This window comes from Meleagris gallopavo, chromosome Z (assembly GCF_905368555.1).
Source record: "Meleagris gallopavo chromosome Z, MGAL_WU_HG_1.1, whole genome shotgun sequence".
Lineage (NCBI taxonomy): Eukaryota > Metazoa > Chordata > Aves > Galliformes > Phasianidae > Meleagris > Meleagris gallopavo.
The window spans coordinates 30,625,023-30,649,375 of record NC_139435.1 but is presented as its reverse complement, the minus strand read 5'-3'; the positions used below and the strand labels follow the sequence as shown (position 1 = coordinate 30,649,375).

Here is a 24,353-nt window from a genome sequence, read left to right as displayed (position 1 = left end):
AACAAAGATGATTAGGACTCTGGAGCACCTCCCTTAACAGAAAAGGCTGAGACACCTGGCACTTTACAGTCTGGAGAGAAGTCTGAGAACGAATATTATCTATGCTAATAAATACCTAAAATACAGATATTAAGAAGATGGGACTAGCCCTTTTTTTGGTGGTGACCAGTGACACAACAAGGGACAATGGGCACAAACTGGAACATAGGATACTCCATCTGAACATGAGAAATAACTTCTTTCCTTTAAGGGTGACAGAGCACTAGAACAATTTGTGGAGTTTTGTTCTCTGGAGACATTAAAAACATTCCCAGACATTATTTAAGCAGCCTCCTTTTGGGAGGGATGCAGGGAGGGAAGGAAAAGGGTTTTTTTTGTCATCAATTTAAATAACATTATTTCTGAAACCTGATCATGACATTTTCTCTGGTAGCCTGTTCCATCACTTCAACTCTCAGTGAAAACTTTCCCTTTAACATCTAATCTACATCCATCTTTCCTCTTGTAGTATAAAACCACTCACTTTTTAAGAAAAATGATTGGTTACCTTGTTACATTAAAAATCTGTACTAAGAAAGGTGCTGCAGAATATATTCATGATCGGTATAGCTAAGAGTACAAAACAATCCAAGATAGTCCTAGGGGAAACATTTCAATACTAAGATAATTTGCAAACATTTTCACTAAACTGAATAAAAGAAATCAGCAGGACTCAATTTATTATGGACATTGTTACCAAAGACAAAGGAACTGTCTTAGAAATATCCATGCTGTGGGCATTTGAATTTCCTGCAGCATGTAGTAGCTGGAGATCCACTAATGCTCCTTTATTCTTCTTGAGTACACACTACTTATCTGGTCAATGTATGCCCTCATTCCTGATTTTGTACTGTCTATGGTAATATAACAACTTCTGGATCTAGTGTACTGTGGCACATATAGTTTATTTTGAGAACTGAGGATGTTTAAGTCAGTGGGAAAATATATTTGAGATTATTCAGGGAAGCCTGACAATGTAAAAAAAAACAAAAACTGTATAAGAATGCCAGATTTACAAAAGCATATTTTAGGATGGTTTAGTAAGTATATTGATAGAAAACAAAATCATAAGATCCTAATGTTATATTATTAAGAACTTTTTTGTTACCATTTTAATTTATGTTTGTCTAAAGAGAGTCTGACTAAAAACTGCCAAGGCTGAAAATCAATCAGAAAAAAAACAAACAAACAAGCAAACAAATAAATAAATAAATAGTAATCATTGTTTATAGTAACATATTTATAGAAAACACATTTTTGAAACTACTTAGGGGTTCACCTAGCATAATAACTGACTTTCTGTTGATCTTACTAGAGAACATACATCTTCACTGCATGGTTAATTCATGGTCTTACTTATCAATTACTCATTTTCATAAAAATAGAGAAGCTCTGAGCAGGATTTGAAAGTGCTTTAAATCTTGTCTAGGTTGCCAAGATAGAGACAGGTTAGAATAGAGGCTCCATTAAGACTCAGGATTGTACATTACGAAGAAGACATAAGTGAAGAAACGTGTGTTGATTATTCTTCAATTGCTTAATCATTACCCTTTGTGAAGAACAGAAAAAAATCTCACAGAGAACTGGGGAATAGACCTTTCCAAGTAAAAGGGCTCATAGGTGCTGCTGCACCTCTTCAGACACAGAAAGAAAGGGTAGCTCATGTAAGACCAAAAAAAAAGCTTACACTGACATTATGGCTATGTACTCAGATTTGAGTAGCAGTTGAAGCTATGTGGTGATACTATGAAAGCTGGGTACACTGGGAAGCACAAAGACGAAGAAACTTGTCCCTCTGTCTTTCTTTGCACTTTCCAGATTTCAGCAACTTTCTCCAACCCTCAAAGGAACAATGCTCCAACACAATATGTTAGTGTACTTACTAGAAGGGAAGAGCAATTGCTGTGATAACACTTAGCAACTGTGCAGCTTTTTTCGAAGGTGTCTGTCAAACTTATGTAAGGATAAATATCAGTTATGACCATAGAAACGACCATATAAATAAAATGACAGCACGTTAGTATGATATAAGACTGTTGTTGACAAAGCCAAAACAACAGAATCTACTATATGCTGGATAAGAATTGGATATTTCTAGAAGTTGAGGCATGTCCATGCCAAGGGGAGCTGCTCACACTGCTGGAAGGCAATTCTATTTTTACTCTTCATGCAACCTTTCATTACAGTAGCATATTTTCTATCAGAGACTATTCTCTGTTCTCTATCAGAGACTAAAATGCATTCGCCTTTCTGGGTTGTCATAATTACATGAATTAGATGTATGCTGTGTGAAGAGCAGTGCAGCAAAACTACTTCTGTCCACTGCTTTTCTACTACAGAGAAGCTGTGTGAAAATATGCAAGTAGTCTCTGCACCTGTACTCTGAACTGGGTTGAATTTCAGCATCTGAATTTTGAAATGTGTTTGCATGTGATCACTCGTGTGTGCTTGCACACTGCTCAAGAACACATCCATGCACTTGAAAAAATGGCATGTCTGTCAAAACAGACATGAAGATCGTGATATAAGGAGAATCTCATAAAACTGAGTATGAGTTAGTCTCAAATACCCTAGAAGCATGCATAAATGTTTTTAATTTCAGAAGACAGAAAATAGAAATGCATATTCCATATGCCTTGTGAAATAAATTGGCACAATCCTTCTAAAATGACAGATGACTGTTATGAACACAACACTGTTATGACAAAATAGTCTTTTATTTTCTTGTTTGTCTTTATTTTTCTCTCTAAATCCAATAGTTTATTTTGTTCCAGTAGCCAACAGAGTAAAATAAAGCTAGATATTTAAAAATTCAAATTATTTTTTTTTCAAAAATACAAATGTAAATAGTGAAAAAAGTATATGATAAGTAAAAGGCACTTATTTTTACATATAATTTTAATAGAGAGCTAAGATATCTAATACAGGAGGATGAAATTTTAATTACATTGTATTATTTGGATGAGTAAGTTTTTGTTCTGCTGTCAGAAAGTGACTGTGCAGGGACACTATGACTTATTTTTTATAAATGGAAGACTTTTGACCTCTGTACTATGGGCTGCAGCATAAAATCTATTCTAAGAAGGGCAACTGTTCTGATCCCAGTAAATATAGCTTTAAAAAAGGGTTGAAAGCCCAGATGACTCCGGAGATTAGTAATAGACTGCAGAGTCTTTTCACTTCTAAGTCATTAGTTCAAGTGCAGCCATGGCTGGCAGGGTTTGAATCACTGCTCTTTGATGGCAGCTAGAGAGTATGTAAGAAGAAAAATCTGTAGGGGTTTTTTATTCTCTCCCCCCTCCCACACACACACTTTTTTTTTCCTCCTGTTTTACAGAGCATTTCTGCTACAAAATCCTCATTATTAAACCACATTCAATAGGAGCTTAATAAACTAAATAGATGTTCTGTTTCAAACCCTGGCTGTGGGTCAGAAAAAAAGCTTTTTCAATTTTCAATGAGATTTTCACCCTGAATCCCTGTGTGAAAGGCAGTATCATCTGTGTGCAAAGCAGACAAACGGTCAGATCTTTCTTCTCTGGTTTCCTCACTGTAAAATGTGGATAATGCTTCTGTTGTCTCCATTATTTGACTTCCCTATTCTTTTGCAGCCTGAACTCATCAGGACAGAGAATGATTTTCCCAGTGCTATAAATGTATCAGGGATATGAATGTTTATTTATATTTGGTATACGTAAAGGTGGGAATCTATGTTATTATAGCTGTATTTTCCTGTAATGCAAACAGTACCTAATGAAAAGATTGCCTAAATTTTAAATGCAATATATACATCCTTTTCTTATTCAGTAGATAAAAGATTTGCTGCTTGAATAGCTGCTTACTTTCCGTATAAAAATTTGTGTCCTAACTCTGTACACAGGCCTTAAATGCTCAGGTAGCAAAAGAAGATTATATTTTTTCCAATTCCCTTGTTTTTCTTAGCTATTTTGTAGAAGTGCATATTTTATTTAACACATATCTCTATGCGCTTGTCACTAATATTTATCTAGTGCAGCCTATATATCAATTTTTCAAATTTGATCCTGTCTAGTTGGTTTTGTATGTTCGCTATCCATTTTTCCTTCCATTTTCCCCTTTTTCCCTCCTCTTCCCCTTCTCCTTCCCTTCTTCTCCTCCCTTTCCAAACTTATTTCATGATAATTTTGGGGGAAAGCCCTGATTTCTTACCTTCAAATGAAGTGCTTTTTATTCTTGTGTCAGACCTAACTTTAAAAGCACCGGTGGCTGAAAGTCGAGTGAAACAATAATAAGAAACTTCAGCTAAAAATTATTTATAAATGGTTTTGTCTACTTAATGATTGAAATTTACTATTCTGAAGGAGATGTGAATAAAGTCATCAAGAATTCTACGTGTGACTGCTAAAGCTTTCTACATACTAAAGCTTTCTATTTCTTTTTCATGATGATATCACATACAAAAAGATAAACTACTTATGAATTTGTCGCATATACAAAATGAAACAGCTTTCTTTACAGTTCACATTTCATCCATGTACTCTTCAAATTACTGAAAGAGAAGGGAGAATGGGTCGATAGCAAGACAGATGAATAAGACATACAAACAGAAAAAGCTATACTAATCCACTATCAATAAAACAATAACAATAACAACAACAAAATGTCCTACTGCTTGTTTCACCTTTCTGGGACAAAACAAATACAATTATTCTTAGAATCAGTGACTTTTTTTGTATTTAGGCTACCATGCTTTTGGAACCTCTTCAAGAACCCTTTAAAAACATTTTACAATTCAATAGTTTATATTTTATATAATATATAAAATATATATATTGTGTGTATATATATATATATATATATATATATATATATATACACACAAAATCTAGCACAACTGTGTAACTCTACCCAGAAGGGCATTAGGGCATTATAGGTTGTACTTGTCAAATAAGGATAACAAACAATGAATAATTTTGGATCAAGGGAATGATTTATGAAGATAGAAGGTCATCAAGGACTGGTGACAAAATCATAGAATCATAGACTGGCCAGGGTTGGAAGGGACCTCAACGATCATCAGTCTTCAACCCCCCCCGCCACAGGCAGGGCTGCCAACCTCCATACTTAATACTAAACCAGGCTGCCCAGGTCCCTTTCCAACCTGGCCTCGAACACCTCCAGGGATGGGGCATCCACAACCTCACTGGGCAGCCTGTTCCAGCACCTCACCACTCTCATAGTAAAGAAGTTTCTCCTGACATCCAATCTAAATCTTCCCTTCCTCAACTTAAAACCATTTTTCCTTGTCCTGCTGTTATCTACCCTTTCAAAGAGTTGACACCCCTCTTGTTTGTAGGCTCCCCTTAAGTACTGGAAGGCTGATAAGATCTGAAAACTGATGAGATCTAAAAATTAACTTCAGAATTAGTGGGTGAAAGAAACTATTATTAAAGATTTGTATTGGATTGATATATGATTTAGGAAAGATATATGAGACAGAGAGATCCAATACTTTATCAGCAATTTATTATTAGTCAGATAACTTAAGCCTAGACATCAGAGTTCACTGAATCTTTGCTGCTTGCCAGAATAAAAATAATGATCCAGAGCTCCTAAACAGCTGTTGGGTAATGAACCTAGTAAAAAATAGAATGCTATTTTGCATTCATCCAGCAAGTACAATTCACAAGGCTAATAAGTAGATACTCTGCTAACATTCTGGAAGATCTGGAGGATGGCAAAGGAAATATGAAATCGAGAGAACTACTGAAACAGCACCAGATATAAATTTAGTATAGTAAGGTGTAGTATGGTGATTTTACCTCCTTGAAATAGAACTGAAAATATTTGAATTCCTTATAATTGTTTCTAGCAAGGAACTCTATTTCATGGAAGCAGATTTTTTAATAAGAAATAATTCAGTTTAATACAAGGTAAACTTTGTTTCTTAATGAGTTCATGAGTATGGATTTGCTAATAAGTTTTGAAACGGTAATATGAAATTTGAAATAATTTTCTTCACTGCCATTATTTTATTACAATGAAATATTAATAATTTTCAATATTTATTGGGTGGACTAGACTGTCCCATTGTGTATCACTTGTTTATCGTCTTAGTTTTGTGGTAGTTTCTGGATAAAACTTTCCTCCATAACATGACAAAGGAGACCATTAACTTGATAATAGACTGGCAGGAATCTGATCAGTGATAAAGGTTTAAGTTACCGTATTTACCTCAAGACTGTAGGGCTCCTCCAGGCAACAGTACAGTGCAGAATAAAATTGAGATTACATCAACAGAACCCCATGTGCACCAGGAAAAAACTCCTATATGCTGTTCCATTTCTGTCAAGCATTGCATAGCTAATAGGAAGGCACTCATTTGATCTATTTGCTTTTCCTAGTGATTGATTTAAATTCCTCAGCCTTTGTAGGAGTATAAAACACATTTAATCATTTCAGCTAGGTATTTTGTATAATTTAAGTTTATATTTTGAGAAATTATTTACTGTTATCTAAATTGCTACAATAATTCTCAGTGTTTATACTTGTTTTATCATCCACAACAGGCACATCCTTTGCATGTTTTGTTTCACAAGTACACATTCTGCATGGAATTTGAATAGGATTATTTCAAAGGGTGAATTAGTAAGATGGAACCTCCTTTTGCTCTCCTGTATAGTTATTATTTCTTAGAGTTCAATGACAAATACTCCTGATTTATGTCTTCATAATGGGGAGAAGAATTTGATCTTGTGCTCCTGTAGTATTACTAAGCTGTCACAGAAAGTATGTCACAGTAAGCTAATGGAAACTACTTCAGCTATAAGTATTTTGTAAAATATATGCACTAGATTTATTCACAGCCCTGCTCCCATGAATTCCTAGTAATCTACAGCAGTACTGCTCTTACACACTCAGATAGTGAATTCTTTATTCCTGTTAGTAGGAACTCAGTTGTGAATTCAGGAGTATTCCTGTGATTAGTAACTCACCAAGGACTTGATATTTTCAGCAATTCCTCAAAACAAATATAATGTTACAAGAAGATGTTAAAAGTAATATGCTTTTTGGATGTGCTTTGAAGTAGCCTGCATAACAAAAAGAAAAAATATATTTTTTAAAATTAAAGATCGATATTAAATTTCTTTTCTTCTAGAGCACATAAACATAAGATGGAAATAATTCACAGAGGTGAATCCATACTTACAGGTGGGAGAAAATCCACAAGGGAGAAGGATCATCTATTCTGCTAAAATAAATGAAACTTGTTATCATATCTTTGAATATATGTGCATCCTGATTTTCATATATCCAATAAAAAAATACTGCATGAAGAAATAATATTTTGCTGTGATGTTGCCTGCTGATTGCCATGGTAAGTGGCAATTCTGTTTTTCTTTCAGTTCACAGTGTTACAAGTCATTTACTATTTCAACACAGTTCTGTATTTGGAAGGCACACTGTCAACATAAATCCTGTTTCTGTTTAAAAAAAAAAATGGGGAAAGCAGATGGAGAGAAAAAGAGGAAACAATGAGAGCACACACACAAAAAAGCATCTGAGAAGGTAGATTTTGTCTGACTTTCTGTTTAGGTTTTCTAGAGCAGTGATTGCATGTAAGTTTTGTACATTCCTAGCATAATTCACCTTCAATCTTAGTTGGAGATTGTAAGCAGCACTATAGTACAAATTAAATATAAAATACAATCTAATTATCTGAAAGTGACAAGTTTTTCCTTTAGTAATATCCTTTAGCTTCCTCACTGTAATTTTTTCTAGTAGTGGCCAGTAATGGGCATCCTGTTAATATTATTTAGTAGAATGAAACAAGAAGTGGCAGTTAGAAAAAATATTTTTATCCTTGCTTCTAAGATTTTTCCATTTGATGCTTAAATAAACTTATTTTTTCACTTTCCACTTGCTCTAAATTATTTTAGGAAACATATATTGCCCACATATGGCTACACATACCTTAACAATTTACCAGGATATAAAATTTATAAATTTGTTTTGATAAAATTTATGTTAATAAACAATCTGTCTTGTCTTGTGTTTTCTTTTGTTTCCATGCCAATAGAAAGTACTTTTGTAACTCAATGCTGAGAGTAATTAGCTCGTTAAGTTTCTGATTTTAATTAAGGAAGATAAATGTTAAAATATTGACAATGGAATACCTTTCCTACTACTTTAGAGATGAGAAGAAACTGTATTCTGGACAATCTCCTATGTAATTTCAATACGTGAAGTAGTAACAACAGGGGGACCTGCTTAGTAAGGCTTGGGAGCCTTGCACTCTCAGTATCCTGGTGCTAAAGGTACAGGTCACAGTGCTCATTTAGATTAAATAAACCAAGGCCCAAAGTCAATGCATGAATCACTTCAAATCATACTTCCTCATTTTAACAGAAAATCAATCATGAGGACAAGTGTATAGGCATTTTCATGAAGCACAACATAATCTTCTGCTTGACCTTGTAACTTGCTGCCACTGATGACCACAACTGAAGTTTTTTTTCTTGTCTTCTTTCTAATGTTTTCTGATGATGTAAAAAAAAAAATAAAAATAAAAAAATAAAAAAAAATGAGTCTGATAATCTAATAAAGTAGTTTAATAAAATGCACTTAATTTTAAGGTATTTTTGTTCTTTATAAGGGGAAGTATGCTAACTAAGTGTGATTGGGAAGAAAAATATTCATTGTGTTATTTGAGGTGCTTAATTTTCCAGACATTATCTGCACATTTTTTAATGGGCTTATCTTTATTAGTCTCTTTGAAATACATAATGGCTGCTTCTCAACAAATATTTTATAAAGACTCCACAGCATGAATAACAGACAATCAGCCTTAGAATTGAAGTTAAACTCCAGTTTCTATGTGATAGTTTTATTGACAGTACTCATGGAGATCAGTAATATATGAAAACTGACAAATCAGAGAGAAATGTAAAAATGCATACATGCAGAAAACTTTTGTATCCATTTGCAGTTTCAAACAAGACAGTGATCTTGAATATGCAAAGTTTTGCAGTATATTTGCTTGTATCTTTTCTTGAAAGTTATCTGCCCAAAAGCACAGAAGAAACTTTCAGATCGTCAACATTTAAAATGTGTTATTTAAACAAATGCAAGAGCAGGATAACCTTTCAATAGAGAAGTTAATAAAAATCTGCCCTTACCCAATACGTCTAGTGTTATTCTTTATCTCTAGTCTTTATCGCATGCTTTTCAGTTCATTAACAACTGGCATCTTTATGCGTTGCAACAAGGTTTCCAGGAAAACCTTGCATTACCTAGGGTGACCACTTCTCTTCCTCCTGCTATACATTCCTATCTGAAAAGACACAGAGTCCTTGCTTTCCAACAGAAACTTCCACCTGGCTAAACATACATCAGTTAATGCTAAGATAATATATATATATATATATATCCTTTTTCAATCACATAATGTAGCAAATCACAAAATCATAGAGCCATCAAATCATAGAAGCATAGGATGACTTAGGTTGCAAGCAGTCCTAAAGAACATCTAATTCCAACCTCCCTGCCATAGGGTCATGGGCAGGATTGTCACCCCACTAGATCAATTTGCCCAGGGTTTCATCCGATCTGGCCTTGAATGCCTCCAGAGATGGATCATCCAGAACTTCACTGGGCAATGTGGGCAACGTCTTCCAGTGTTTCAGCACCCTCTGAGTTGGGAATTTCTTCCTAACATTTAAAATAAATTTCTTTTTTGGTTTAAAGATATTCAGCCATGTTTTTTTTCACTATCAGATCACTATGAGTAAAAAGTTGGTTGCACTCCTGCTTATAGAATCATAGAATCAAAAAAGTTGGAGAAGACCTCCAAGATCACCTAGTCCAATTGTTCACTTAACACTAGTGTTTCCCCATTAAACCATGTTCCTTAGTACAACATCTAAAAGTTTCTTCAACAACTCCAGGGATGATGACTCAATCACCTTCCTACGCAGTTTGTCCCAGTGCCTGACAACACTTTCAGAGAGGAAGTTTTTCTAATATTCAGTATGAACATCCCCTAGTGCAACTTGAGGCCATTCCCTCTAGATTTATCACTAGTTAGGTAGGAGAAGAGGCTGTGCCACGCCTTGCCAGAACCTTCCTTCAGTTACTTGTAGAGAGCTATAAGGTGTCTCCTGAACATCCTCTAGAATCAACAAACCCAATTCCCTCAGCCCCTTTAATAACACTTGCACTCCATACCTCTCACCAGCGTTGTTTCCCTTCCCTGGATATGTCCCACGTCTCAATGTATTTCTTAAAGTGAGGGAAACAAAACTAAACACAGGTGAGGCCCCACCAAAGTAGAGTACAGAGAGATGATCACTTCCTTGCTTCTGCTGGCAACACTGTTTCTCATACAAGCAAGGCGTTCGTGTCTACCTGGGCGTACTGCTATCTCAAGTTTAGCCAAGTATAGACAAACTCCCTTCAAGTACTGAAGGGTCTCTATGGAGTTTTCCTGAAGCCTTTTTCAAGCAAAAGTACCTCAACTCCCTCAACCGTTCTTTGAAGGAGAGGTGTTCCAGTCCTCTGATAATCTCCATGGCCCTCCTCTGGACCCACTACAACAGCTCTGCATCCAATCTGTGCTGGGGACCCCAAACCTGGATACAGTACTTCAGATGGGACCTCACAAGGGCAGAAAAGACGGAGTCAGCTAATTCTCTCCCCCTGATGGCCACCTCTCCTTTGATACAGCTCAAGAAACAGTTGGCCTTCCCATCTGCACACGTGTACTGTTGACTCACGTCCAACTTTTTTCCAACAGAACTTTCAAGCCCTTCTCCACAGGGCTGCTCTCAGTGAGTTCTTCCACTCTGTATACATATCTACTGCCCTGACTCAAGTGCAATACATTATATTTTGCCTCGTTGAAAATCACTAAGTTCATGTGGGCCCACTTTTCAAATGTGTCCAGGTCCCTCTGGATCGCATCCCTTTCTTTTGTCATTTCAGGTGCACCACTCACCTTGATATCATCCTCAGTCTTGCTGAGGGGCACTTGATCCCACTATCTATGTAATTGAGGAAGATGTTAAGAACGCTTGTCCCAGGATGGACACCTGCAGGACACCACTCATGACCAGCCTTCACCCAGGCATAGAGTCATTTTTCACAGCCCTCTGGGTTAGACTGCTGAACCAATTAATTATTCCTTAATAGTTCAGCCTTCAAATCCATATCTCTTTAATTTAGAGATAAGGATGTGGTGCAGCATGTGTCAAAGGCTTTTCACAGTTCGAGGTAGATGACATCATTTGCCCTTTCTCTGTCCACTGATGCTGTCACTCCATAATAGAAGGCCTCTGGATCAGTCAGGCACACTCTTGGTGAAGCCATGCTGGCAGTCTCAGATCACCTCCTCATCACACATGTGACTTTCTTCCAGGAGGATCTGTTCCATGAGCTTCCCAGGTACAGACATGAGGCTCGCTGGCCTGTAGTTCCCTGTGTTTTCCTTTCTCTGTTTCTTAAAAATGGAAGTGTTATTTTCCTTTTTACAGTCACTGGTGATTTTGCCTGACTGCCATGAATTTTCAGATGTGATGCTATGCCTTCTGACATGCCATGGCCTTTATGGCAGCCATGACTTTTCAGATATTTCAAATATCATGTGAAATGTTGCTCAGAGAAGTTGCAAAAATTCTGTTGGTACTTGTCTCAGTACCAGTGCTTTCACTTAGGCAGGAAACTTGTTTCCATACCTGTTCAGTAACTGTAGTAACTACTGGAGGAAAACATAAATATAATATTTTTGTGTGTGTGTGGTCTTTGTATTGAATCTGGCAGAAAACACCACATTCAGGAAGGCCTGTGGAAGTCTCTACTTGTTTGACCAAACGTATTCTTCCTATAGGTTTCTGAGGATGAAAACCAGCAATGGGATTTGAAAAATATTTATAAAATCTCTTGTATAAAATAAATGACTGTTCAAGAAATTGTTAAGTGAAACAAATGAGCTGCAGTAGAAATTTCAGTTGGTAATCATCATGCCGAGTAAGCAAAACCATGGCCCTCTTTAGAAGGTTACTTTAGGCTTTGCCCTCTCAGAAATTTCTGCAGCGTTGTACCTTAGCTGCAATCATTTTCAGTGTGGTGAGAAAGAACAGTTTCCACACAGTTCAGCTCACACCATCTGTCTCACTTGAAAAGGCAACTTCAGACAAAGAGGATGACTTTCATATCAGGGAGAGAATATAGAGAATATCATTGCCCCAGATCCTATTTAAAAATGAGATTGGGCCTGTTTGAACCCACACCCACAGCCTCCTAACAGAACCTGATATAAATATACTGTTGTTCCCTGCCTGCCCTCTCCTCCTGCAATTCTCCCCTCTTGCTTCACTGTGTCTCTAAAATGGGACAGAAAAAAAAGGAAAAAGAAACAAATACTTCTATACAAAGGCAAAGATACTGTGACCTAAGAACATACACTTTTACAGAGAATACCACATTTTCTGCTCATTCTCTTTCTCCTCCACTTCACCTCTGTGGTGCATTGTGTTCTAATACAGCTATTCTGAAGCTAAAATAACCATTAAAGACTTTTCATTCTGAGCTTGACTGTGAATGTTTCACAAAGCATTTTTCAAAACTGAATGTACTCTATCCTTGTGAGTTACAACAGTACGGATGATGTAAAACTGAACTCAATGGAGAAGCTAAGATTTAACAAAAGATTCTAATTTTTAATCTAGTTACACATTAGCTCCTTTTCTTGTTCTGAGCTGTACCAAACCCATATATTCTCTCATTATGAACTGAAATAAAAACTTCATATTTAACAAGCATTAAAGCATCAGGGGAAAAGAATGGTTTCTCCTTTTTCACAGAATCCTGAATTTTGTGAATGATGCATAATGATCTGTCATTAAAGAAATGAAGTAAGAAATGGGAATTAAAAAAAAGTCCAGTATTAGTAACAAGGTCAAAAAAATATGTCAGTGAGAGATACAGATGCACAGACATACACATATTTATTTAACAAATATGGATAGTCTCTAAAGATATAATTAGTGCAGAAGTAGACAGCAATTTTACACTAGGCAAAGAAATAGGTCAACTCAGCTGAGTTTCCCTACTGTACTTAAATCTGGCTGAGTCTGTATATATATTAGATGTATAGGGAGTAGTGATTTATCAGTATTTCTTTCTCTAGCACTTATTGTATGACAGTGCAGGAAAAGAAGCTTTAAAATGACCCCTAAATCAATTTTTTTTTCTTTATTTTTCTAGTGTGACCCTCCCCTTCCTCTCTCCTTCATTTTCTCTCTCTATACTTTTTAAAATATGAGCTAGGTAGACATTTTTATGATATTCTATTTTGGGAGAATAATGCAATCATATTATTATTTATTTTATGTGAAGAGGAACATTGCTAATAATCTTCATACAGTTAAAGCATGACTGTCAAGAAGAAAACCATACTGTAAGACTGACATTACCTCACGTTTTATGTGAGGTCAAAAAAATGAATTAAAGATGTTTCTTGATTCCAAGTGTAAAAGTGTAACTTTTATATGTAACAACTAATTCCATATTGTGAAAAGATTGAAAACTTTCAAAGATTAGTGAGGAATATTGAATTTTATCTTACCTGAACCTTCTTATGAGTGCTTTTCAATCTTTCATAATATATTCTGTCAAACAATATTTGTGACTTGCAATTCTTCACTTCTGAATTTATTTTGCATCTACCTACTGTATTCAAACAGTTGTGGTTCATTTACAGTTTGATTGGATTTCTCTACAGAATTCATTTGCTTGCCATTTTACCTATTTAAAAAAAAAATCATTACATAACATGCACATATTTAAGATCTCTTACCATGGCTTTGGAGAAAATACAAAACAGAATTATTCTAGGAGTAGAAGTCTTTTTGAATCTGCTCGATTATGCTCTATTTTCAGCTAGAATTTCAGATTCACAGTAAAAGCATTTTAATCAGCTTTATTTAACATCCTGATTTTGTCTACTACAAACATACTGAAGAATATTTGATGAAAGAAATGAAAAGCATGAGCCTGAGCATATTTTGCCCACAGGTGATTTTTAAAATCAGAGTGATAATCTCATTAAATGTTAAAAAGCTTATCTGGAGAAAGTTGTCATCCATTAAAAAAAAATCTAATGTGAGTGAAGTCTACTTAAATCCCTGAACTTCCTCCTTATCATTGGAAGTGGCTACAATGGTGAGGCTGATACTGATTTTCCAATTAATGCCACATTGCAACTCAGTATTAAGCAGTCAGTCTACGTTAGAGAGACAATCTCTTGAAGGAAGAGCAAGACAGAAAGGAAACAAGAGGAACTCACATTTTAACATGTCAAATAGAGGTTTAAGAAATTGTGAAGATTTAGGGCTCTTTTGCCATATCCTAAGGAACTGGTAGGAAGAATACCAAACAAAACCTCTAAGGAGCAGACTCAGAGACGTCTCTTGTCTTTACCTGTATTGGTATCAAGTACAGAAGTTTGCCTGGATAACAGAGATTATGCCACTCACTCTAGCTCATTTCTTTTTTGGCACTGACTTAAAAAGAAATTTCAATATTTGCTCCAAAAAGAACAAATAGGCACTGCTTTTGCCCTCTCTTTCTCAGTTGTAAATTTCTTTGTTGACTTAAAACAAGTTGGGTTCCTTGCTAAGTGTCATTTGCTTAACCATTATTTCTTCATTATTTTTATCATGTACAGATTCTATTTTGAATCAGCTTTTCCGGTTTTTGTTTAAAAGATGGCTAAGAAATAAAAATCATTTTTTTTCTGATCTCATCTGCTGTAACTGTTATGTGCAATTTATCTCAGCTTCCTATGGAAAGCCCTGCACTGTTCTAAATATGCTAAGTCATTCTTGTGCTAGTTTGTTTTCTTCTCACAGCTAAATGACCCCAATAACTGATTCTTTTCTTCTATTTTCTCTTCAGGGCTTTCAAACAATCATTTACATGGATTACTACTGCTGAATTTTTTTAAAATTAAAAATCATGAAAAGAAAAAAAATCCTTTAGAATTTTCAGCATTTCCCCTTCACCTATTTTTCTTCCCATTTCCATTTTCACAAGCAGTATATATTCCTCATGCTGTGGACTGTATTTATCACTGCAATATGTAATCATCACTTATGCACTGAAAGACAATTTTCACCTTTAGCATTTACCATGAATTTCAGATTTCTATGAAAGTTGTTATTTTAATTGAAAGACTGAAATGTATACTGTGAATATGTATCTCCATAAAATCTCATCTTTCTTCTTATATACTGATTGTCAGTGAATCACTAGTCTATATTAGATTCCTCCTACAAAGGACTCTAGCATAATATATTTTTGGTAGATAATTGATTTGGATACCTAACACCTTTTTTTTTTTTTTTTTTTTTTTTTTACTGCAATTGCACTGGTGACTCCCATTATTTTTCTGAATGTAACAATATGTTGTGTAATTTTGCATGCCATGTTATACTTGCCAAAAGTAACTGGAAGTGGCAACTTATCTGGCCTCAAATAAATTGTTTTATCTCCCAATAAAGTAGAAAATAATGTGTGTCACCCCCAGAAGTCAGGTAGTACATCACTAATGTATTGTTTTTTTTTTTCTCCACCACACTGAATACCCATATATTAAATATATGTCTCATTATTTAAAATAATAATAATAATATTATAATATTGCATTTAGATCAGAACTATGCTTATAATATATGCCTAAAATAATGAAGAGGATTTTTCTTCTTTATATCAACTGAAATCATACCTCTCAAATATATTGTGTCAAAAATTAGAAACAAATAAAACATTTTTTTTCTTTTTAAAGATATGCGTGATGAATGGTGAGGAAATAACTGATGTAAGAGCAATGTCCTAGAAATAAAATGCTAACCCCTGAATTTGTGAAAAACTTCAGGACAAGACCAATCTATCTTCTATATTGTGCAAATAATATTTTTTGAGTGATACTTCTGTTAAATCACCCAAGGTCCATTACAATTCTACACCAAAGATTATTATATCAGTTACTAAAACAAAGAAATTTCTGTGGAGAAGTATGAGAAATACTGCTTATTTGATAAAATTGAATGCTTTATGGAACCTGGAGGTAGTAAGTAAGGCACATTCATATGAAAATGTAGAAGACTCTGTAAAAATGACATAAAAATATACAGACTTTTATTTTAGCTTCAAGTATCTTGACTTCAGTTTATAAACAAAGTTTATTCACACATCTGCTGACATATAAATACTTAAAAATGCATTAAGTCTACCAGAAACTAAGACTGTGCCTTACCAGATATGTATATATATTTACTACTAAATATTCAAATCTCCAAGTTAGATTCAGGCTCCAAAATCTTATGCTCTGTATGTATTTACCCTGAGAATGGTAGGCCCTATATATCTCATATATAATGATTTGTGGATATAAATTTATTTAATTGTTTGTGATTAATGTACCTAATGAAAAGTTACTGTCTTGTTACAAAAAAAGAAATTAAAAGCAAATAAACAAACAAACAAAAACCTAAAATCATGGCTTCATGTGAAGATGAAAATTTTATCGTGAACAGTGTAGTTCCAGAAGACTGCTGATTCAGATGGAAATTTTCCACAGTAACACTGGGTACTAAAAAATAATGTTCTTTTTCTCTGACACTCTCTGCAGGTAACTAAAACAAACCAATCTTGCTTAGTTATTGGAGTCAAGATAGTGGGAGGTATTTATGAGAACAATTCTTGCAAATAATATATATTCATTTATATATTCATTTACATTGCTATAGTGTTTAATAGGTAGTAAATCCCATTTCCATTTTCTAATACTTCTTAGTTGCCTCATTCAAAGCAAATACAACAATTTTCATGAAATATGCAGTCGCCACTTCCAGAAGACAAAACACTAAGAAATTCTACAGTCAGATAATTTTTATAATGAGGTTACTGTAAAATCCTCAATTGTTTGCTTTTTGAAATGTATTTATTTTTGTATATATACTAAAGAAAGCTAGAATAAGATTTTAGGTAAACTGCAGCAAGTGCTATGAGTCTATCTGGCATTTGAATGACACACAGTAGCACCAAGTGAGTACTTAGACACTACAGAGGATAAGTACGCTTGGAGATTTCTGCTGTCAAAAAAAAAAAAAAAAAAAAAAAAAAAAAAGTGCTCAATAAACTATTCCTTAGGAGTTCTGGTGTTATACTTACAGATAAAAAGTACCTCCAAATGAATATAAAGGAATTGGTGGTGTCCATGTAACACAGATTATGAGATTTTGGAAAGAAACAAAATAATAATTTTGTTTTTCTCTCTTTGGTGTTATCTGGAGTCTGTATTCCAGGCAGGAAAAAATAGTTATTGTAACAGCACAATAATATTTTGCCATACTATTAGGTTGGATGCAGAAGATTTGTAATGTATCTATACATTATAAATCCTCTTCTTCAATCCTCTTCTCTAGGACTGAATGCCTACACTCAGTACAAGGAAAGGCTTGAGGTTTTGTTTAGTTTGGTGTTCTCTCAGGACATCATAATATTCTGGGTTGTTTTGTTTGTTTGTTTGTTTTTCATATAACAAAAAATCCAATAACAAGTTATTCAACATAAATCCTCTTCAGGAGACGATGGCATATGTTTGACAACTAGCTATTCAAAGATGTCCTACACTCATTATATTCAATTATGTGAGAATTTTAACCACTGAAAATGACATCTGAATCAACCTGCATAAAGATTTGGCTATAATTTCAAATCCATATTCTTACAATGACTCAAATTACAAATGAAATATGTCATTCAGTCCTTTCTTCTTTTGCTGTGAGCAAACCGGAATGCTGTAATACAATCAAAGAATCATAGAATCACAAGAACCAAAGAGATCATCTAGTCCAACTGTCCTCCCATCACCATTACTACCACAAGCTACTGAACCATACCTTGTAGCTCCTCATCTAGACACCTCTTGAGCACTGCCGGGGATGGCAACTCCACCATTCCCTGGGCAGGCCATTCCAGTGCCTGACCACTCACTGAGAGAAAAAGCTTTTCCTTATGTCTACTCTAAACCTCTGGTACAATTTGTGGCCATTTCCTCAGGTCCCGTTTATTGCCTGGGAGAAGAGACCCAACCCCTCCTCATCACAACTCCCTTCAGGAAGAGGTAGAGTGCAATGAGGTCTCCTCTGAGCCTCCTCTTCTCCAGACTAAACCATTCCAGCTCCCCCCAGCTGCTCCTCATAAGACTTGTGCTCCAGACCCCTCACCAGTTTCGTTGCACTTCTCTGGACATTCCAGGGCCTCAATGTCAAAACTGAACACAGTACTCGAGGTGCACCTCACCAGTGCTGAGTACAAGGGGATGATTACCTCCCTGCTCCTGCTGGCAACACTCTTTCTAGTGGGCACACTGCCAACTCATGTTCAGCCAAACATTGACAAACTCCCCCAGGTCCCTTTCCTCTTCACAGTCATCTGGCCACTCTGCCCCATATATATGTATATATTTGACGTCTCAAATAAAAGGATAATGCAAATAAGATTTCTGATAATAAAGATTTTCAAGAATTGGCTCTACAGATACCACCTCATACTAAACTCAGTGGATTATAAGCAAAGTACCGTCAAAACTTTCCTCTTTTTTTGCTTTTTCTTTTCCTTTCCTTTCTTTTTACTTTTCTTTTTTCTATTTTTTTTCCTTTTCTTTGTACTAATGAATTAATCTGCATGAATCTGCCTTCTAAAAATTCAAAATATCCTCAGTTATCTTCCAACACTTTTTTTCAACTTCTGACATATTAGTGTTTAAGAGATGTCTAAGGCCAGGTTCTTGTTCTATGATTCATTTAAAATTTTTGGAAATACTAAGAATATTTAGAAAGATGTAAAGAATTGCAAGAACAATGTAAATTTTTTTTGTTGTTAATTTCTTGTATAAAATTTAAATATATAGTTTTCTACATGTTTCTTTCAAGGTCTTCTTTCATCTTAATCTGGAAGGATAGGAGAAAACAAAGTTTTTAGTGTACCATTCACTATTAAATATTTTAATTTGTTCATAAGATCATATCACCCTGCAACATCTCACTGAGAACTCTAATAAAACGTACTGCTTCTGATTCTCAGCTAATCCATCACCTGGTGGCAGGCTGCACACAGTTTGCATTAAAAGAGAACTTCTTCTGTCAGTTTCAGATAAGAATTTATATCTATTTGTTCATTTCATGAAGCTTTAGAAACAGGTAAAAGCAACAACTAAAAACCATCACTGTAATAGCTAATGTTATTTGTCAGTACTGTAGGAGATACCAATCCAAACTGATTGCATCATTAGGTGTTGCTGAACTATTTCAACACTTACAGAATTAAATATGGGCTCACTTGCTACACAAAAAATAGCCATTGTTTTTTTTTTTTTTTCCTATATTGAGAACATCTAAATTCAGTGCTAGTGAGATGATAAGAGAAATTAAGATCTTTTATCTTTTTCATTAAAACCAGTTAAATAAAAGATAAAAGCATTATTTTTTAAACTGAACCTATAAATTGTTATCTTAGTTGACAACAATTAAAAAGTTGAATTGTGATACCATGCTTAAAGAGATTAAAGATCTTCCGCAGAAGTACCAGCTTTCATTTTACTCGCCAAAAATATATTCACTAGAAGTAGTATAAATCAAGAATTCTCGATTCTCAATTTATTCCTCACAATATCCTCAAGTTAATGAAACTGTAATGTAAATAATTTTTAGCATAAAATTTAATCTCTTTGGAGATAAAACCTTTTAATTGCTTCTTGGGGCCAAATCCAGTTTATCTCTGGTTCCTTCCTAACTCCCTTTCTAAATCTTATTCTTCATCCTGTATATGGTAATGAAATGAGATATGAAGCAAAATATTCTCCATCTGTAAATAGATATGGCAGTTCCTGTAGACATGTACATTTTATCTGTTGATTTCATCATATTACATTTCATATAATATGAAATGTCAAGTTATTGTGAACCAATCTCAGTACAAATAACAGAAGTAAATATTCATACGAGATTGATATTTGTTCTCTTATTTGCATGAAATCTTCTGATCTTTTAAGCATTCAAGTATGTCTTAATTTAATTTTTATATGTGGTCTAAATGCCAGATTTAAAATATATGAAGGTTAAATGTTTAAATATCATGGTTTTTAACATGGTATTTAGATAATTTAAATACCATGAGAAAGAAGTAGAGAAGATTTTTCTTAATTAGTGTACTCCTCATTTTTGATCTGTTGTCCAGGACTGATTATAGTTAAGGACTTCCTGTAAATCATAATTCTCCATCTACTTCTTCAGTAAAATATTGTCTATGCAAGATAAAGTTTTTGTGAAAAGTATGTGATGTCTGGATTACTGATTAATACAATCTGGAGCATATGTTTTGGCTGAACTTTTGTTTTAAAACATCTTCTATGTGGGGGAAAATGTAATAAAAACTAATTGGGGGAAAGAGTAATAGACTATAATAGGTATTGCATTGGGTGTACTACTTGGAATTACTAAAAACTAACAGAAACCTGAAACAGTTTTCCTCTGAATTTACTGGTCTTACATAAATTGGCTTGAGTTGGAAGGGACCTCTCAGATTCTATGGTTCCAACACCCTTGTCATGGGCAGTGTTGCAAACCAGTAAATGAGACACAAGATTAGGCTGCCCAGGACTACATCCAGCTCAGCCTTGAACATCTCCAGGGGTGGGGTATCCACTTCTCTGGGCATCCTGTTCCACTGTCTCACAGTCCCTTCAATGGAAAGTTCCCCTATGACATCTAGCTAAGTCTTCCCTCTTTTAGTCTAAAACTGTTCTCCCTTGTCTTATTTATCCATGTAAAAAGTTGATTTCCCTCCTACTTATAAGCTTCATTTAAGTAGGGAAGATTGCAATGAGGTCTTCCCTGAGCCTTCTGTTTTCCAAAAATTCCACTATTTACGCACATAAATCTGTTTTTGGTGACTTTTTACAGGGTAGTTCCAAGGTAATTACTTTGATAACTCATTAAGACCATCCTAAAAAAGAAAAAACACAGAACATTTTTCTGTTAAAGACTCGGAGGTCTGAAGAGTATATAAATCAAAGCATTGTTTTGCATATTTGAAGAATATGTTTACTATCTTTTAAATATTTTTCTTCCCCTCCCTCTCCCCACCTCATGAACACATTCTTTTCTTCATGACTCTTAACAAAGCAGTGTATGTGTGTTAAAATTAGGAAATTCTTAACTTCACTAAAGATGTTTTTTTTTAAATGCATTTTGAAAATGTTTATTGACACCACTGTATGCTAGCAAACAAGTATTTTTTCCTTAATAATTCAATTGTCTTAATATCTTTGTGAAGATGATGCTGAAGTTGCAGCTGCTAACAGGAGGACATTCATTCAACATAGCATTAAATATTTTTTATGGGGAGAGCTCCTCTTTGAATTTTATATGGCCGAAAGTCCAACTGAAGTGCCTCCATACCAATGCAAGAAACAGGAAAATAAGCAGGAGAAAGTGGAAACCATAGTGCAATTGGAAAACTATGATCTTATTACTATCACAGAAACATAGTGAGATGACTCATATAACTGAAACAACGTGATTGAGGACTATGAGCATTTTAGAAGGACAGGTGAGATAAAAGAAATGGTGGAGTTGCCCTCTGTGTTAAGAAGTGGATAGACAGCTGTCTCACTCCAATTATTGGAGAAAATGGTTCAACATAGGTATACCTGGAGGAAGACTAGTGCGGTAAAAGAAGCCAAATGCCATCCAACTGACTTATTACAAATTCTAAGCAGATAAGGAATGCATGGAAGATGAGCAAATTAGCCATAGTAAAGAGAAAAATCCTGACAAATTTTTAATAAAGAGGGATAGTCACCATCATAGATCCAGCATTGTCTCATTGGCTCATAAGGAGACAGCAAGGTGCTCAACAGTGTCTCATTGACCCACACGGCTGCAGTTCAGCAGAACAAAGTAGTCATTCTATCTCAGAAGTCTACGGGTTTTTATCCTCTTCATAACATTGTTTTAGTTGTTAGGGGCAGCAGTTGGTTGTCAGGGGCACTTCTATTTAATTTGTCATGGCTTGCTTTAGTTGTCAGGGGAATTTATGTTTTGTTTGTCAAGGGTTGTGGTAGTTGTCAGGGGTACTTATAATTTGTTTGTCAGGGACAACAGCATGTCCATAGTACATGCCCCTCCTGTTGAGTACTTGGCAGTTGATCACCTGACTGTTGCATGTGGGCTGCTAGGTGTGTGCATTGACTGTGTAATGGCCCTCTCCTCCCAGACAACCTCCAAAAAGTCAGCTTGAATACTCAGAAAGAGCAACAGCTGAGAAAGATTTCTTCTGAGATGCATACATTTCTCTTACCACTATGCTCAAGGTAATCATTAACCCCAAAAGCTTGTTGAGCAGGTCGTGTCTTGGATGAGCACCACTGAACAAGCTTTGAACAGCTTCTTACAACAGTGAGGAGCTGATGTTGAGAAACAGTCACTAACAGGTTGAGAGCCTGTGGGTTAAAATTAGGAACTGGACCAATAAAGGACAGCAGGTGATCCTGATCTGTTACCTGACCATCTGATCAAAGGGAGCTTGTTGACAAGACCTTGATTCAGCTGCAAGAGGTGTCACACTCACAGGTTCTCATCCTGCTGGGGGATCTCAATCATCCAGATGTCTGCTGGAAAAAAAAAAAAAAAAACACACTGTGAACTGTAAGCATTCCAGGAGATGCCTGGAGTCAACTGATGACAATCTTTGCCTCCAAGAGTAAGAGCAGACCAAATCAAAGACCACCTCATGAGATGGAATGTATACAAGACTATGGGGGCCAGATGATCTTCATGCCAGGTTTCTGAAGGAACTGGCTGATCTGGTTGACAAGTCACTCTCTGTCATGTCTGAAAAATCATGTCAGTCAGGCAAAGTCCCTGATGACTGAAAAAAGGGAAACATCACTTCCATATAGAAGAAAGGGAGAAAGGAAGACTTGGGGAAGTACAGGCCAATTAATTTATGCCTGTGCCAGGGGAGACCATGGAATAGATTCTCTTGGAAGTGGTGTTAAAGCATATGTGAGACAAAGTGGTGACCCAAGAGAGCGAACATGGTTTCACTGAGGATAGATTGTGTCTGACCAATCAGTAGCCTTCTGTGATGAAGTGACAGCACCAGTGGACAAAGGAAAGACAACTGATGTCATCTGCCTGCACCTCTGCAAAGCCTTTGACATGTCCTGCACCACATCCTTATCTCTAAATTGGAGAGATATGGTTTTGAAGGCTGGACTATTCAGTGGATAAAGAATTGGTAGGATAGTCATAGCCAGTGGGTTTTTGTCAGAGGTTCTATGGCCAGGTGGAGGTCAGTCATAAGTGATGTCCTCCAGGGTCCACCTTGAGTCCAGTGTTCATCAACATTTTCATCAATGACACAGACAGTGAATCAAGAGTAGCCTCAGCAGGACTGCAGATGACACCAATATGGGTTGTGCAGTTGACACAGAAGAAGGGACTGATGCCATCCAGAGAGTTGGGAGTAGATGCTCTTTAGGGTCTCCTCCAACCTAAGCTGTTCTATGATTCTATGATTAACATGAGAGCAAAAAGGGTAGAAAAAAGTGATATATTTGAAATGTATAGGATCTGTTATTCCTGTTTATTATATAGCTGAACTAGGAAACAGCTGTCACAAAGTCCAGTAATTTCAGAGGTCCATGCATATGGGAAGACATAGAAAAGAGACTCTGAAACAGCAGACTCAAGGTAAAGAAAAAGCATTTGCCCTTCTTTCTTAAAAACAGAATAGATGTAATTCATGCCATGATATGATAGATTTCATTGATTTATCATTTCATGAAAATGTTAATGCAGTAGAACTTCTATTTCTACTCAGCACTCCAAAGCAGTCTGATCTGAATCTAGTCTGTTTAGATGTGTTAAATATGGCAGTGTGTGACTGTTTAATAATGTGATAATCTTGTTTGGTGCTAGAGTCAATCTTTACTAGCTGAGATATGTTTGGAGACATTTTGTTATACACAGGAACTCTCAATTCTCTATTTTTTTTTTTTTTTAATCAATAGAAGAGTTACTATTGGTATAAGGGTTACTATTGGTTTAAGGCTTAAAAATTTACACTGTGTAAGCATTCAATGATCTGCTGGTTAGTGATTTGCAAGTCAACTGGAGATGTTTTGGCCTTGAAACATGAAATGAGCTCAATTCCCAAACTGCTGTGTTGCTACCTTTCAATTTTACATTTTTTTTCCTGAGCTT

At 35.4% G+C, this 24,353-nt stretch overlaps 1 long non-coding RNA gene across 5 annotated transcripts in view; it reads right to left on the bottom strand.

Annotated features, from left to right (window-relative positions):
* LOC146542190 (uncharacterized) overlaps positions 1-22,083 on the bottom strand; it is a 58,574-nt gene extending 36,491 nt beyond the window's left edge. The window contains exons 1-3 of one of the 5 annotated variants that reach the window (XR_014880469.1): positions 21,946-22,083; positions 7,229-7,267; positions 7,014-7,109 (exon numbers count right to left, since the gene is read on the bottom strand). This is a non-coding gene — a long non-coding RNA (uncharacterized LOC146542190). Of the gene's footprint in view, positions 1-7,013; positions 7,271-21,945 lie in introns of all 5 variants that reach the window. The other 4 variants (XR_014880472.1, XR_014880471.1, XR_014880470.1 and 1 more) reach the window with 4 other exon arrangements.
* Positions 22,084-24,353: the final 2,270 nt, after the last annotated feature.